Genomic DNA, 15,345 nt, shown 5'->3' with positions numbered 1-15,345 from the left:
TAGTCGGAATCGTGCAGTCACTAAACACAGTGCTGCTGAACAAACGTTTGGCAACATGCACATAATTGAAAAATAATAGTAATAATAATGCCAACACTCTCTATATGCCAGGTACTGTGTGAAAGTACCTAATAGAAGTAATGCCCGCAAGATGGAAGGCTAGGAAGCTGTGTATTCTTATTCCCTCGCTGAAGTAGTAACTTTAAAAAAAAAAAGTAGACTGATGAAAAAAGTTTATATGAGCTTTGGAAATTAGCGAAAAATCTATAGCTACCAAGTAAATGCCACTGCAAAAAAAAAGAAGCCACAATCAAATGTTGGGAAATACTGTAGGGGTTATTATACTCACCCATCTCTCACCCCTTCCACATTGTGGCATAGTCGGAAGGAAGTGGCACAATGCCCAGTGTCCTACCTAGGACTAGAAGGACAGTACAACATATTTTCAATGTTCTAACTTATTCCTGGTCTGTTCAAGGGATGGGTTTCTGTCTTGTCTGACTTGGAGCTCATACAGAAAATGGGAACATAGTTGGCATCTCAGGCTGGTGGAAACCATGGAAGGCAACGGTAGGTACCATGTTGTGTAAACTTTTCAGGGGAACTACAGACCCATAGACGTCTGGGGGTGAAGAGAACAATGGGCAAAGGAACACTCCAAGATCTCAAGAAGGAACTAGAAAGAAAGTTTGGGAAATTAATACATTTATTTTAAATCATTTTAGTAGAGGAGGGAGAAATTATGTAAAACAAAAAAGCAATAAATTTATTTATTTTTATTTTATTTATTTTTTTGAGACAGAGCCTCAAGTTGTCACCCTGGGTAGAGTGCCGTGGCGTCACAGCTCGCAGCAACCTCCAACTCCTGGGCTCAAGTGATTCTCCTGCCTCCACCTCCCAAGTAGCTAGGACTACAGGCGCCCACCACAATGCCTGGCTATTTTTTTGGTCACAGCCATCATTGTTGTTTGGCAGGACCGGAATGGATTAGAACCGACCAGCTCAGGTGTTTGTGGCTGGTGCCTTAACCACTTGAGCTACAGGCACCGAGCCGTATTTATTTATTTTTAAACAGAGTTTTACTCTATCACTCTGAGTACAGTGCTGTGGCATCATCATAGCTCATAGCAACCTCAAAATCCTAGGCTCAAGTGCTCCTCTTACCCCCCAAGTAGCTGGGACTACACGTTCTCACCATGACATCCAGCTAGTTTTTCTATTTTTAGTAGAGACAGGGTCTCACTCTTGCTCAGGCTGGTCTCAAACTTCTGAGCTCAAGCAATCCACCTGCCTTAGCCTACCGGAGTGCTAGGATTACAGGCATGAGCCACCACACCTGGTCAAAAAAATTTACATAGGTCCATACAGGGCACATGCCTAAAAAAGACCTCAGAATATCTTAAACCTCACTTCAAGTTGATTCCAAAGCTGAATGGCTAATTAATTACAATCTTCTATGCTAGTCTTCTAAGATTAGAAAGGTGGATATGTTTTCAATGCCCAGTAAATAATCATAAGATGTATAATGTAACATGGTCCAATGAAAAGAACAAAATAATTTCCAAAAGCCTTTCCAGAAGAAAAGAGGCAAACTTACTAGGTAGAGACTTTCAAAAAGCTATCTCAGAGATGTTCAAAGAGCTAAAGACAAAGAAGGACAAAGAACCAAGGGAAATGAGGAAAATGACATACAAATAAAATGAGTATCAACAAAGAAATAAAAATTATATTTAAAAAGAAATACTGGAGCTTGAAAATATAGAGACTAAATTAAAAATTCACTAGAAAAGCTCAGTGGCAGACTCAATCAGGCAAACAAAAGAATCAGTGAATTTAAAGACAGGTCATTTCTTGTGACTCTGAAGCAGAAAGGAAAAAAGTATCAAGAAAAGTTACCAAACCCTAGAGGACTTCAGTGCATCATCAAGCAGACAAAATATCATCATGAGAGTCTCAGAAGGAGAGAGAGAGAGAGAGAAAGGGACAGGGAGGTTATTTGAAGAACAAAAACTTTCCAAACATGAAGAAAAATATGGATTTTCAAATACAGGAAAAAGTCTAAGCAGAAAGAACCTAAAGAAATCAAGACACCTCATAAACTGTTGAAAGTCACAATGACAAAGCAGCAAAAGGAAAGTGAATTGTCATATACAAGTTACCCACGACAAGCTGTAAGCTGATATCTCAGCAGAAACCTCACAGGCCAGCATCAATAAGATGATAAATGTAAAGTCCTCAAAGAAAAACAAAAACTGACAAATAAGCATTCTATATCCAGCAAAACTGTTATTTAAAGAGGAAGAACCAAAACCAAACAGTTCACTACCACTAGTCTTGTTTTAGAAGAAATGCTAAAGAATGTCTCTCAAAACAATTTCAAGAGAATGTCTCTCTTGAAACAATATACTCGAGAATAACTCAAAACTATCAAAATAAAAACTTCTCTGGTAAAGGTAAATGCACAAAGAAAAATGTAAAAACAGTATAAATTTTGGCTTGTAACATTACTTTTAATTCCTATAGTTAAAAAGCAAGAGCATACAAATGATTATAAGTCTTTGTTAACAGAAACATAATATATGAAGATATAATTTGTGAGTTCAATATCATAAAGTGGGAAGGGAGAACTGTAAAGGAGTTCTGTATGTGAGTGCAGTTACCTTGGTATCAATTTTAACACCGATTGTCATAACTTTATGATATTGTATGTAATCCCCATGGTAACTGCAATGAAAATATCCACCCAATATATACAAAAGGAAATAAGAAGAGATCAAAGTGTGTTACTATAAAAAAATCAATTAAAGACAATGAAAAAGAGTAATGCCAAAAATGAGAGACAAAACCCTCTAAAACATGCAGAAAACATAATAAAATGTCAAAAATTGTGTCCCTATCAGTAATGACTCCCTGAGCAAAAGACATGGATTGGCAGAATGGATTAAAAGACAGAATTCAAGTATATGCCATCTATAAGAGACTCACATTAGACTTAAAACTATGCGTAAGTTGAAAGGATGGAAAAAAAAAAAATGTCATGCAAATGTAATCAAAATAGAACAAGAAGACCATACCAGACAGAATAGACTTAACTGTTATAAGAGACAAAGAACAATATTATACAGTGATAAAAGGGTTAATTCACCAAGAAGATATAACAATTATAGGTATCTATACCAAATTTGAGAGTTTTAAAATGTGAGGTAGGAAAAAAAATAAAGGGAGATAAATCTGCAATAGTAGGAAACATTAATACATTGTTTTCAATAATAGAACCACCAGACAGAAGATTAAATTAGGAAATAGAGAAATTGTTTCATTAGGAGTATCACATTTGCATGAATTTAATCTGGCCATAAGTGCTTTTAAATCAACTTTGCTTCAAAACAGAAAGTCAAAATCAGCAATGCACCACTTTTTATAGAACAATTCAAATAAGATGTTGCTACAACAATGACAAGAAAGGGAATAGAGGAATTGAATGATACTATATCCAACTGGACCAGACACACACAGAGAGAGCAGAACACTCCACCCAGCAATAGCAGAATATGTATTATCTGAGTGCACCTGCAACAAATAGGTCAATAAATTTTACAAAGCTACACAAATTATCTTCACACAATGAAATGACAGAAAATCAGCAGCAGAAAGGAAAGTAAAAACAAAATTTAATAGTATGTCAAAATTAAGCAACACGTTTTTGAACCAAAGAAGAAACGGTAAGAAAAATTACACAATATATTATCTTGAGACAAATAATAAAAACATAACATACCAAAACTTACCATATGTGGCAAAATCAGTGCTGAGAGGAAAACGTACAGTTGTACAAGTTTTTTTAATTTTTAGAAAGGTCTCAAGATAACCTAACTTTACACTTTAAGAAACTAAACAACAAAACAAGAATACACTAACCCCAAATCCAGCAGAAGGAAACAAAGATCAAAGACAAATAAAATTTTAAAAATAGAAAAATAGAGAAATTAGTAAAATTAAAAGTTTTTCTCTGTTTGTGGGACTGCAAACTGATACAGCCATTTTGGAAAGAAGCATAGAGACTCCTCAAAAAACTCAAAATAGACCTTCCATGTGATCCTGCAATTTCATTACTGGGCATTGACCTGGGGGTGGGGGGTGAAAATCATTTTACCATAGGACATATGCAGCAGAATATTTATCACAGCTCAACTCACAGCCATCAAGACACGGAAGCAACTCAAATGCCCACCAATCCACGAATGAATTAACAAACTAGGCTATATACATCACATGATTACTATTCAACAATAAAAAAGGAGGAGACTTTGCATCTTTTATATTAACCTGGATGGAGTTGAAACACATTCTTCTTGGTAAAGTATCCCAAGAATGGAAAGGCAAGTCTCCAATGTACTCAATACTAATATGAAGCCAGAAGATGAACTAATACACGCCCATGGAGGAGAAAAAAAACTCAATTCAAGATGGGGGGAAGAGGGAGGTGGAGGGAAGAGGGACCTATGTGCTCCTACCTGATGGGCACAATGTAAGGGTACATGGCACACCTTCTGAGGGACACAACTGCAACAGGGACCTTACCTAGCAAATGCAAACACTGTAATCTAATCATTCATACCCTCATATTAATCTGAAATTTTAAAAAAGAGTTAGTTTTTCTCAAAGAACAAAATTTTACAAACTTTTAGCCAGAATAACTGAAAAAATACAGAAGACAAATTCAGAATAAAAACCAGAAGTTACCACTGGTAACTGATTTCTGATTTCACAGAAATAAAAAAAGATTGTAAGAAGACTGAATCATTAACCAAAAAACTCACAGCTCACAAGATAAACAAACCTAGAACCAGATGGCTTCAATGGTAAATTTCATCGAATATTAACAAATTAACACCAACCTTCCTTAAACAGTCCCAAAATATTGAAGAAATGGAAGTAACTTTCTATGTCAGCCTAGGAGGTCAGCATTTTTCTGATACCAAAGCAAGACAAAAATATAACAAAACCAAATTTAAAAAATAAAAAGCATATTAAAAGGACTGTAGACCATGACAAAACGAGATTTATTCCTTATATGAAAAACCATTCGATATTGGAAACTCAAGCTATGTAATAAGCCACAATTAATGAAATGAAGGGGAGCAAAAAATACAGTCTTAAGTTAGAGAAAGCATTTGACAAAATTTAACCCACTTCATGATAAAAAAAATTCTGCAAACCAGAAAAAATTACCCTGCCTCAACATTACAAGGGTTAAACATGAGAAATCCACTGGTAAAATTATACTTAACAGTGAAAGACTGAAAACTTTTTCTCTAAGATCAATAACAAGACAAGGACGCTTGCTTTCACCACTTATACCCAAAATAGGACTAGAAGTACTAGCCAGAGAAATTAGAAACGAAAAATAAAAGGCATGTAGATTTGAGTGGAATAAGTAAAATTATCTCTGTTGGTTAGAGGACATATCTGTAAAAACTTTAAATATCATACACATGCCCACACACAAAACAATGTTAGAATAAATCAATTCGGCAAAGTTGCAGCATACAAATAAACATGCCAAAATTGGTTGCATTTTGATCTACCAACAATGAACAATCTAAAAAGGAAATTAAGAAAAACAATTCCATTTGCAATGGCATCGAAAAGAAAAAAATACTTATTGATAAACTTAAGCAAGGAAAAAAAAGTACAGTGAAAACTACAAAATATTCCTGAAATAAAGAAGATAGAAATAAATGGAAAGACATCCCATGTTTATGAATTTAAAATTTCAAATTGTTAATATGTCAGCTCTATCCAGGGAAATCTAAAGATTCAATATAGTCTTTACAAAATCCCAATGACATTTTTGTAGAAATAGAAAAATCTATCCTAAAAAGCATAAGAAAACTCTAGGAATACTGATAGTTAACAAAATTGTGAAAAACAACAAAGATGGAGGTGTCACATGTCCTTGTATCAAAATTTACTACAAAGCTATGGTAACCAAAACAGTATGAAACAGGCATAATAACAGACATAGATCAATGGAATAGAATAAAGAGCCCAGAAACAAACCATAAAATACATTGTCAAAAGATTTTTGGCAAGGGTATCAAGACCACTCAATGGGGAAAGGAATCATTTCAATAAATAGCTTTTGAAAACCAGATATCTACATGCAAAAAAGTGAAACTGGACCCTTACTTTATAAAGTATAAAACTAACATGTAAATGCCAAAACTACAAAAAAATCTTAGAAAACATGCAAAAAATCTTGACATTGGATTTAACAGTGATTTTTTTTAGATATGACACCAAAAACACAAGCAACAAAATATAAAGTAGATGGATTTCAAACTTAAAATTTAAAACATTTGAGTATTTGTTCATTAAATACTATAAACAGTGAAAAGTCAACCTATGGAGAGAGATTAAAATATTTGCAAATCATACATCTAACAATGGATAATATCCAGAATACATAAAGAACTGTTCTATCTTAACCCCAAAAAAATAATTTAAAAATGTACAAAAGGCTTTAATAGACATTTTTCAAAAGGAAGACGTACAAATAGCCAGTAGGTACATGAAAAGATCTCTAATTATAAAGAAATGCAAATCAAAGTCACAATGAGATATCATTTCATCCTGCTTTCAAATATGGCTATAACCCGCCCCCCCCCAAAAAAAAAAAAAAAAAACAGAAAACAAGTAAACAGAAAATAATCCACGTAGTGGGGAGGATGTGAAAAAATTAACATCTTTGTGCGTCACTGGTGGTAATATGATAAAATGGTGTAGCCATTGTAGAAAACATGGTGTTTCCTCGAAAAATTAAATATAAGATTACCATATGGTCCAGGAATTTCATGTCTGTATATATACCATCCAGAAAAAACTTAAAGCAAGGAAATGAAGATATTTTTTATATCTGCACTCATAGAAGCATTGTTCACAATACCCAAAAAGTGGAAACAATCCAAGTATCTGTCCATCAAGATGAATGGATAAACAAATGAAGTGTGTACATATGTACCTACATGTATATGTTGTATGCATACACACATAATGCAATTTTTTTTCTTTTTGCAGTTCTTTGGCCGGGGCTGGGTTTGAACCCACCACCCTCCAGTGTATGGGGCCGGCACCCTGCTCCTTGAGCCACAGGCACCGCCCTTACACAATGGACTATTAACCATACTTAAAAAGGAAATTCAAACACATGCTGTATCATGGATGAAACTTTAAGATATGCTAAGTGAAATAAGCCAATCACAAAAGGACAGCTATTGTAGGATTTTATGGTATCAGTTACCGAAACTCGCTGTATTTATAGAGACAAAAAGTAGAATGATGGTCTCCAAGGACTGGTGGGAGTAGGAATTGGAGAATTCCTGTTTAATGGGTACAGAGTTTCAGTTTGGGAAGATAATGGAAGTTCTAGAAAGATGATGGTGATGGCGGCATCATGATAGGAATGTATTTGATGCTACTCAAGTAGACACTTAAAAATGGTTAAAATGTTAAATTTTGTTTTATGTATATTGTACCACAATAAAAATGGTCTCGATTTTAAAAAAGCATTTTTGAGCCTTTTGATATGTATTGCTCTCCTCAGTATTCCTTATTTTATTCCTTCCCAATGTGTAAGAACTCTGCTTCACAACACTAAATATTTAAAATCCCTTTTCCTTAACTAAATTTTAAACCTTATAGATGCTATCTCCGAAGAGGGGACAAGGGCATATGCTAGATTCTAGCTCTCTCAATAAACATAGCAATTCAATTAAGGTATGCTGAAGACATGCTATCAGCTTAGAGTTTAGCAGATAGAATAGATGGACCAAAAAGTATTATAGACCCTAATTATGTATTGTCCAGGCAAAGTAAGAAAAATAAGATAATCAGATATAATGCTGACTGTAAAAACTATACAAATTACATGCAAAGATTTCAAGAGGACCCAAACATTTAAAGAAGGCTTCAACAAAGTGCAGAGGTAGTTGGCACTACAGGTAGGTAGCACCATATCAAGATAATTTTTTATTTTTTGTAGAGACTGCATCTCTCTTGCTCAGGCTGGTCTTGAAATACTGAGCTCAAGGGATCCACCAGCCTCAGCCTCCAGAGTGCTGGAATTACAGGCATGAGCCACTGGGCCTGGCTTTATTTAGAGGACCTTGAGTTCATCTGTCCAACAAATGCTTTCCAAGTATCTGACCATCAGCTTTATGCTGGGTACTAGGAGTTGGGGGTTACAGCAATATACTTCCTTTATGGAGTTCACATTGCCCAAGGTCATAAATTTCATGGTGGAATAGCCAAGAGGGAGTAAATTTGGTGGTTGATTGTGGGCTCTGGAGTCATGAAAGTCAAATCCCAGTTCTCTTATTTATTGGCTGACCTTGAGCAGATTAAATAGCCTCTCAGAACTTCAATTATAAAGCAAAGATAATAATATCCTCTTATCTCATGGAAATATAGGAGTATAAAGGAGATAATCTATGCAAAGTATGTAGCTGAGCCCAGCAAATGCCAGTTATCACATTGTCATGTTCAATTTTTTGTCTCATATTTTTGGTATAAATGTATATGTCTATTTCCTGATGTCTATTTCCTGTTTTCAGAGATTAAAACTATGTCTTAGTCATTTGTTTAGCTGTAATGTCTCGCAAAATAAAATGTCTGCTGAAATGAATGAAATCAGTAGATTTGATTTCAAACTTGGGGTCTCTGAATCATAATGTTACATATCACACGGTTCAATCAATTACATCATCTTAAAGGAAAGTGGCTGTTCTGTCCCTCTCTCCTCACCTATCAACAATGGCACCTCTATAGACGATGGAAAAGTAAATAAACTTTCCAACATGTAAAGTTCCGAATTTGTGGCAGGCAGAAAGAAGAGAGAAGTCTGCTGGAAGGCAAGTCTAATACTTGAAAAGTTAACAACAATGTCACCCAAGAGAAATCAAAAGATCACTCAGGACCAGTGGCTAAGTAATTAGAACAGAAAACAAGCTATTTAGATTCAAGGAATGTGAAATCATTGTGGTTTTGTTGATTTTTTTTCTGGAAGTAATACAACCTGAACCATGACCTTGGCAAATGAGTAGCCTTCATCAGCAGGAGACCAGGGGAGACAATGAATGTGAGATTAGGAAACCCCTTTTGTTGAAGCAAAAGGCCATTCTCAGGGGAAAGTGGGAGAACAAAGCCAACCAGATAGCTTGGGGTTAAACAATGACAACATTCACCAGCCAAAGAGTTTCCAACTCATTCCTCTAGTCAAATACCAGCCATGTGTTTTTTTCCCCCCTCACTTTACAGAGTGTACAAAAAACACATTTCTTTATACATATAGTAAACCTAGATGAATTTCAATTGCATTACACTAATACTTCAGGTTCAGTTACTTGGGTTTGGGAAGGCCACAGTAGGGAGGAAGGAAGAAGGTGGCAGAGTACCCTGGCTAATGTCTAGGGGATAAAACAGGTCCCATCAGGGCTCCGGAAGGAGCATCTCATCCCACGTAGGCTGTAGAAGAGAATGAAAACCCACAGCTTTAAAGACTCCAGGTGTATTCTCTGTTAAACAGTTTTTTTTGTTTTTTTTTTTTTTTTTAATTAAATTTAATTAAAAAAAAAAAAGGTATTTATAGTTTGGTACCCAAAAAAATTTTTTTAAGTCAAATACTGCTATTTTTCCCTTCCCAAAAAAGTTCATTCAAAGAAGCTGCTGCTTTCGCATCTGTTACATATTTGAACATTTGTGAACTATGAATTAACCCACTGCTGTTCTTGATGACGTCTGAGAGCACTGGGTCCCCGTGTGCCCCACAGACAGGGGCTTCTTGCCACCAAATAGCCAGGCCCAACATTGGGCAAAATGCACAGAGTATCGATGCCCTTAGACAGCTGATGGAAGAGAACCACAAGGATGAAAAGTGCAATTATAATAGAATTCATGATATGAACAGAAGTTTCCACAGACTTCCTAAGTACCCTTTGAGCTGTCCATAACTCAAATCACTCGCTCAACCCACGTCTCCATCCTCAGTTCTGTGATCATGTCGCAAAAGTCTAAGAAAAGTCCCCAAGCAAGTCAAATAAAAAGGAATTACATATATTTGTCCATTTGTAGTTATTATTTCAGCAGTTATGTTCTCAGCATCTACAATGGTCCAAGTTCTGGGTTCATAATTTTCTTGATGAGTAGAAGGAAACCTCCTTAAAACAAAGAAGAACAGAGAGGAAACTAAGGAGCACAGAGGATCGCCCCTCACCAGTGACAGGGGCTTCAGACAGATTAAGTGGTGTCAGACTCATTTCACCAAATTGGGGCCTGCACCTGGTACCATATGTCCTAAGTGGCGGGACTGGTGAATAAGCCCAGGTCTCTGACTCCCCAGCCTTTTTCTGTGACTCTACAAATCCACGGTGCCCAATCGCATTGGCCAATCCTTCAGTGTGTGTGTGGGAACCTTGGGAAGCAGTGTGGTGAGGGGAAAGAGAAGCAGCTTTGTGTATGTAATAATAGATCATTTGTAGAATAATAGATCTGAGTCCCCAATTCCTTGCCACTTACTACCTTGGCCATTTTCTCCAGAAGGGGCAGCAAGCAACACCTCAGGTAAGCCTCCTAGTATCTGGCACATGGGAAATTTTGCCAGTAAAAGACGTCATGGGGTTGGGGGGGGGGGCGGGTAAGGGTTTAGTGCAAATTTTGGTGTTATCATTTGAAATGAAGTGAAAGTTTTAAAACCGATGACGACACTGCAAGTGCTTCCGCTATAGTGATGTTTAAGGCTCCACGTGGTCCTTGCTGTGTCCCTGTCCACGGTCTGTCAGAAGGAGGAAGGCAGTCCTATGCTGTGGAGCACGGCCCATGGGCCACATCCTGAGCTGCCAGAGCTCTACCTACAAAGGCAAGATGCTTATGCGGAAGAAGGGACCCTGGGACAGGAAGCAGAGGCTAGAAGATGTCGTAAGGTAACAGCAATCTTCCCCATTCCCACATGCTAGGATCTTTCTGGAGAACAGGAAAGCTTTGACTGCTGCTATTGCCATGAGGCATGAGCAGAGCCTCCGAAGCCTTCTAGGATTTAGCCTCGGGGAGCTCTGGCTGGGGAGAGGACTGTCACATCCAGATGACTGACTCAGATGAGCTCTCTGAACCAGATTTAAGTGACAGTGAAGCCTTAGGGAAAATGGCCAAAGCAAATGGGATTAGAGTATGAATCATGTCTGGCCTAGGGCCCTTCCAGGCACTTTGGCCCCAAGAGATAATGGGTTGCACTGAGGCAGCCAGCAGAAAAGGTTTCATGATACACATTTACGAAGACTGTTCATTTCTCCCCCAGCCCCCTTTCTGCCTTTGAACTCTTCAGCAGCCTCCTTTGAGGTTGAGATGAAGACTGTAGTAAAGCAGGGTAGTATGTTCAGCTGCTCTGCAAGTGAGGGTAGCGGATGTTATAGAAAAAACAATTATCAATAAGCAGGAAAGTTCATGGTGAGGCATAAGCACCATCCCATGGGAAAGAGGCAGGCTGAGCTGCCAGGAACTGAAGGTGAGGGCTGCCCCCAGACGAGCCTCCATGGACCTGGAACAGGGGATGAGTTGGCAGCCCTGCTGTCCCACTAAACCAGTGATTGTAAACCAGGGATTTTCAACCCAGGTGCTGAGACACACCAGCGTACCAAGAGAGGATCTCAGGTGTGCCACGAAATGTTTTTAAAGTTCATTAATTAAATTATTTTCAAAAGAAGTTCAAAGCAAAGTGTATTTTTTTTTTTTTACTTTTTTTTAATCAACATGATTTAAGTGTGCCATGGATGTTTAGCTATAGGCTCAAGTGTGCCATGAGATAAAAAAAGGTGGAAAGTCACTGCTGTAGGAGAATTGCTCTATTCATTCACTCCAAGGTATGAGTTACCAAGTAAGGGCTACTTCAGGAGTTATTTGGTTCGATACCCTCATGCTATGAATGGTCTGAAAAAACTACAGTCATCTGCCAAACAATGAGGTTTCAGTTAATGACCGATTACGTAGATAATGGTCCTGTAGGATTATGATAGTGTTTTTACATGCCTTTTTATGTTTAGGTATGGTTAGATATACAGAAACTTAACTGTTGAGTTACAACTGCCGACAGCATTGGGGGAGCAATGTGTGTCATAGGCGACGCCATCTAGTTTTGAGTGAGTACACTGATATTCACACAATGGTGACCCATGACTAATGCAAAAAGTCTTGTAACGCATTTCTTTTTTCTCCGTTTCCACCCCATTAGAGCCTCAGCCCCTTTCAATTCATGCCATCTTTTCCCAACACGTTTGCTTTTCCTAAACAATTGTTCTGATGGTTTTATCTCTTTGCAACCAAATCTTCACAAGTTTTTCATTGCTTTCAGGAAACATCCATAGCTCTATATTTGACTTCCAGACTCCTGAGTCTAAACCCAAGTGGGTTTTTAGGCCAGTCAGTGCCCTAGTCCCCAAAACAGAAGTTCCCCCACAGCTCAGGTGTCTCTCTCACCGTTCAGCATGAAGACACCTCAGGTAGCTAGCTGTACATCTCACCTGGCATGTGCTGTTTATTCTACCTTCACCTGCCCATTCTCAAGCACTGTCAAATAGGACATCTTGGCAACACTTTTCCTCAGCCATCTCAGTCCACAATAATCCTCCCACCTCTACATAATCACGACTCTTACCATCCCTGACCTTTAGACACTACCGCCATACCTTAGGCCCCCTTTCTGTTTCCATTTAGTCTTCCTAAATTACACCATCATAATCTGAACTCTTGAACTTACAAATTGATTTACTCTGCTGTCCCTGCAATCTCAGAACAGAAACCACCATCTCTAAGAGGCAACCTTCACCAGCATGTGTTGACTCAATGGCTCTCACCTGAGGCCCATGAAGCTCTAAGATACTAGAGAATTTTAAGTTCCAGCAGCCAAGTTTAGAATCCCAGCTGGAAAGAAAACAACATGATTTCCTCATAAAAGAAAACACTCTTCACAGCTTTTGACCATCACTCCCTTGAGAATGAGCTGAACTAATGAGTCCATTAGAATTAATTAGACTAATGTGAAATTATTTGCTTAATCTAGAGACAATCTCACAGTGGAGGGAGTCCCCAGGGAGGAGCTGACCAGAGGGTGAAAAAGCTGCAGCTTCTCTGGCCCCTGTTGCAGATGCAGGATCACAAAGCTGCTCCCGGACAACCTGCCAAATGTCTCTAGGAATCAGGGCAGGTGAGGCAACTGGAAAAGTGTGATATTTCTTCTTTTTCTTGTCTGCGGCCCTGGGCAACAGTAAGATTTCTGGAAACCCATCAGAGTGCTGTGAATCTGCCAGTCATCCTGAAGTGGGCTTGACCCTCAGTACATCTGACCGAGAGAGCTGATCTTTTCATTGCCCTTTGGCAGATCCTACCTACTGGCTGACTTTTGAAGGAAAAAAGAAAAGAGTAACTGTTGAAAGAAAACAGGGATGGAAATGCTTCCCTTTGTGCCTTGCTCAGGACAAGCTCACATTTGCATTTCTAGAGATGCTTGAGAAGGCTTTTTTTTGACTGGAGAGATCATTCAAGGTCAACGCAAATAAACCTGGTGTCTGGTACAGACTCCCTCCAAGAAGGCAGAGAGTTTGCAGATTCTGTTCATTGAGCTGACCGTCAACCCAACAAACTGACTGCATCCCTACTATGGACAAGATTTTGTGCCAGATGATGTAGTGTTGTAGGTGCCACAGGCTAAGACATGAAGACATGGCCCCTGTCACTGAAGACAGCACAGTCTATCTGGGGAAGTATGACTCAAGAACATTAAAGGCAGCTAGCGACAGTGTCAATGAGTCATTCAGAAAACAAACCAAATCTGCAGCTCAGCACTGGGAGGGATCACTAGGGACTGGAATGTCCAGGGACGAAGGGTTTCCCAGGAAAAGTCACACTGAAGTCAAACTTGAAAAAAAAGATTTCAGGGAAACAGAAGAGCGGCCTGCAGAAGCAATTGAAGGTTTATGTAAGAGAGTGAAGAAGCTCTGAACCTACTGATATGGAGTGATCTCCAAGAAATACCATCAGATAAGAAGGCAAGATGTGGAACTTGATGTGTTATACACCATCATTTATGCCGGAGAGAAAATGTTACTTGTATATGCATGGAAAATTTTCCAAAGGATACTTAAGAACTGGTGACACTAATTGTATTGGTAGAAGGGAGCTGGCTGGCTGGGGCACAGGGACCGAAGACAGACTCTTCCCAGCTATTTCACTGTAGTCCCTTCTGTGCCTTTTGAATTTTGAAACTTTTTTTTTTTTAAGAGAAAAAAATGGAGTGAAATGAGCAATATAGTACTCAGAATATTTTATACACTACTCAGGCCGAAACAGAAGGATTATGCAAGAAAGATCAGGGAGAGAATTAGATTAGTGAAATATTTCCATAACATTACAGGATGGGGGGCTAAAATCAAACAGGATATTTCTGAAATATGGATGTGGACATGGAAGGCAGATGGAAGTCAGGATATGCTGAGGACAGAGGGAACACAGGCACCCCCAGCATGTGGCGTAAGGTCTGGATGGGGGCATCAAAGTGAGAACGGAAACGAAGCTTAATGTATTTACTTTTTTCTACTGGAGAAAAGACAAGTGACCCCTTTTGTCACTTTTTTCAGAGATGAGGATTTTGTAGTTGCTTTTCTGTTCTGTGCTAAATACACTAATCCTCTACAAATTCCAGAAGCCAGGCCAAGCTGGGTGAGATTTGGGGGCACAATGTGACCTTTTCAACAGAAGCACATTTCTCTGCATCATCTTCTCATCATACAGAATTAGGAGGCAACGGGCCATGAGTCTTGGAGGAAGCAACACTACTGTTAGATGCATCCCAGGTCCAGCACAAGGAAGCCCTGGCAATATTTAAGGACCAGCATTTCAGAGAGTCATTGCCCCCTGGGCAAAGGTGGAGAAAGGGCTCTCTACCAGGAAGCCAACCAGTCACTTGCAGAACGATGGGACCCAGACCAGGCAAACTCCAGTCTGGGGCTGCCATCTCCTGTTTTGGAGGGTCGGGGGTGCTCTCTGAACCCCATCAGCCCAGCTCTGCAGGGTATCTTGCTGAGTTTTAATGCCGAGGCTGCCAGCAGAGTCTCAAATAGTCCCCATATCTGAAAATAGCCCGTGGCAATTATGCTTTGTCTTCCTACTGCAAGGAATCCTTTCATTTTTCTCATCTGTGAAGACAAATCCTCCAGTGTTTATGGCAAATGAAAGTCCAAGATTGGCCAAAAATATGTGAGCAGACCCAGTAGCAAGTGGCACTATCCTCCTCTGGGTAGG

The 15,345-nt window shown here is 38.7% G+C and overlaps 1 protein-coding gene across 3 annotated transcripts in view; it reads right to left on the bottom strand.

The window, feature by feature from the left end:
• OPCML (opioid binding protein/cell adhesion molecule like) overlaps positions 1-15,345 on the bottom strand; it is a 1,112,106-nt gene that overhangs the window by 1,040,728 nt on the left and 56,033 nt on the right. The gene's annotated exons all lie outside the window — the stretch shown is intronic.

Source organism: Nycticebus coucang, chromosome 6, assembly GCF_027406575.1.
Source record: "Nycticebus coucang isolate mNycCou1 chromosome 6, mNycCou1.pri, whole genome shotgun sequence".
Lineage (NCBI taxonomy): Eukaryota > Metazoa > Chordata > Mammalia > Primates > Lorisidae > Nycticebus > Nycticebus coucang.
Note: the sequence above shows the minus strand (reverse complement) of the source record. Positions and strands in the feature narration are given on the sequence as shown.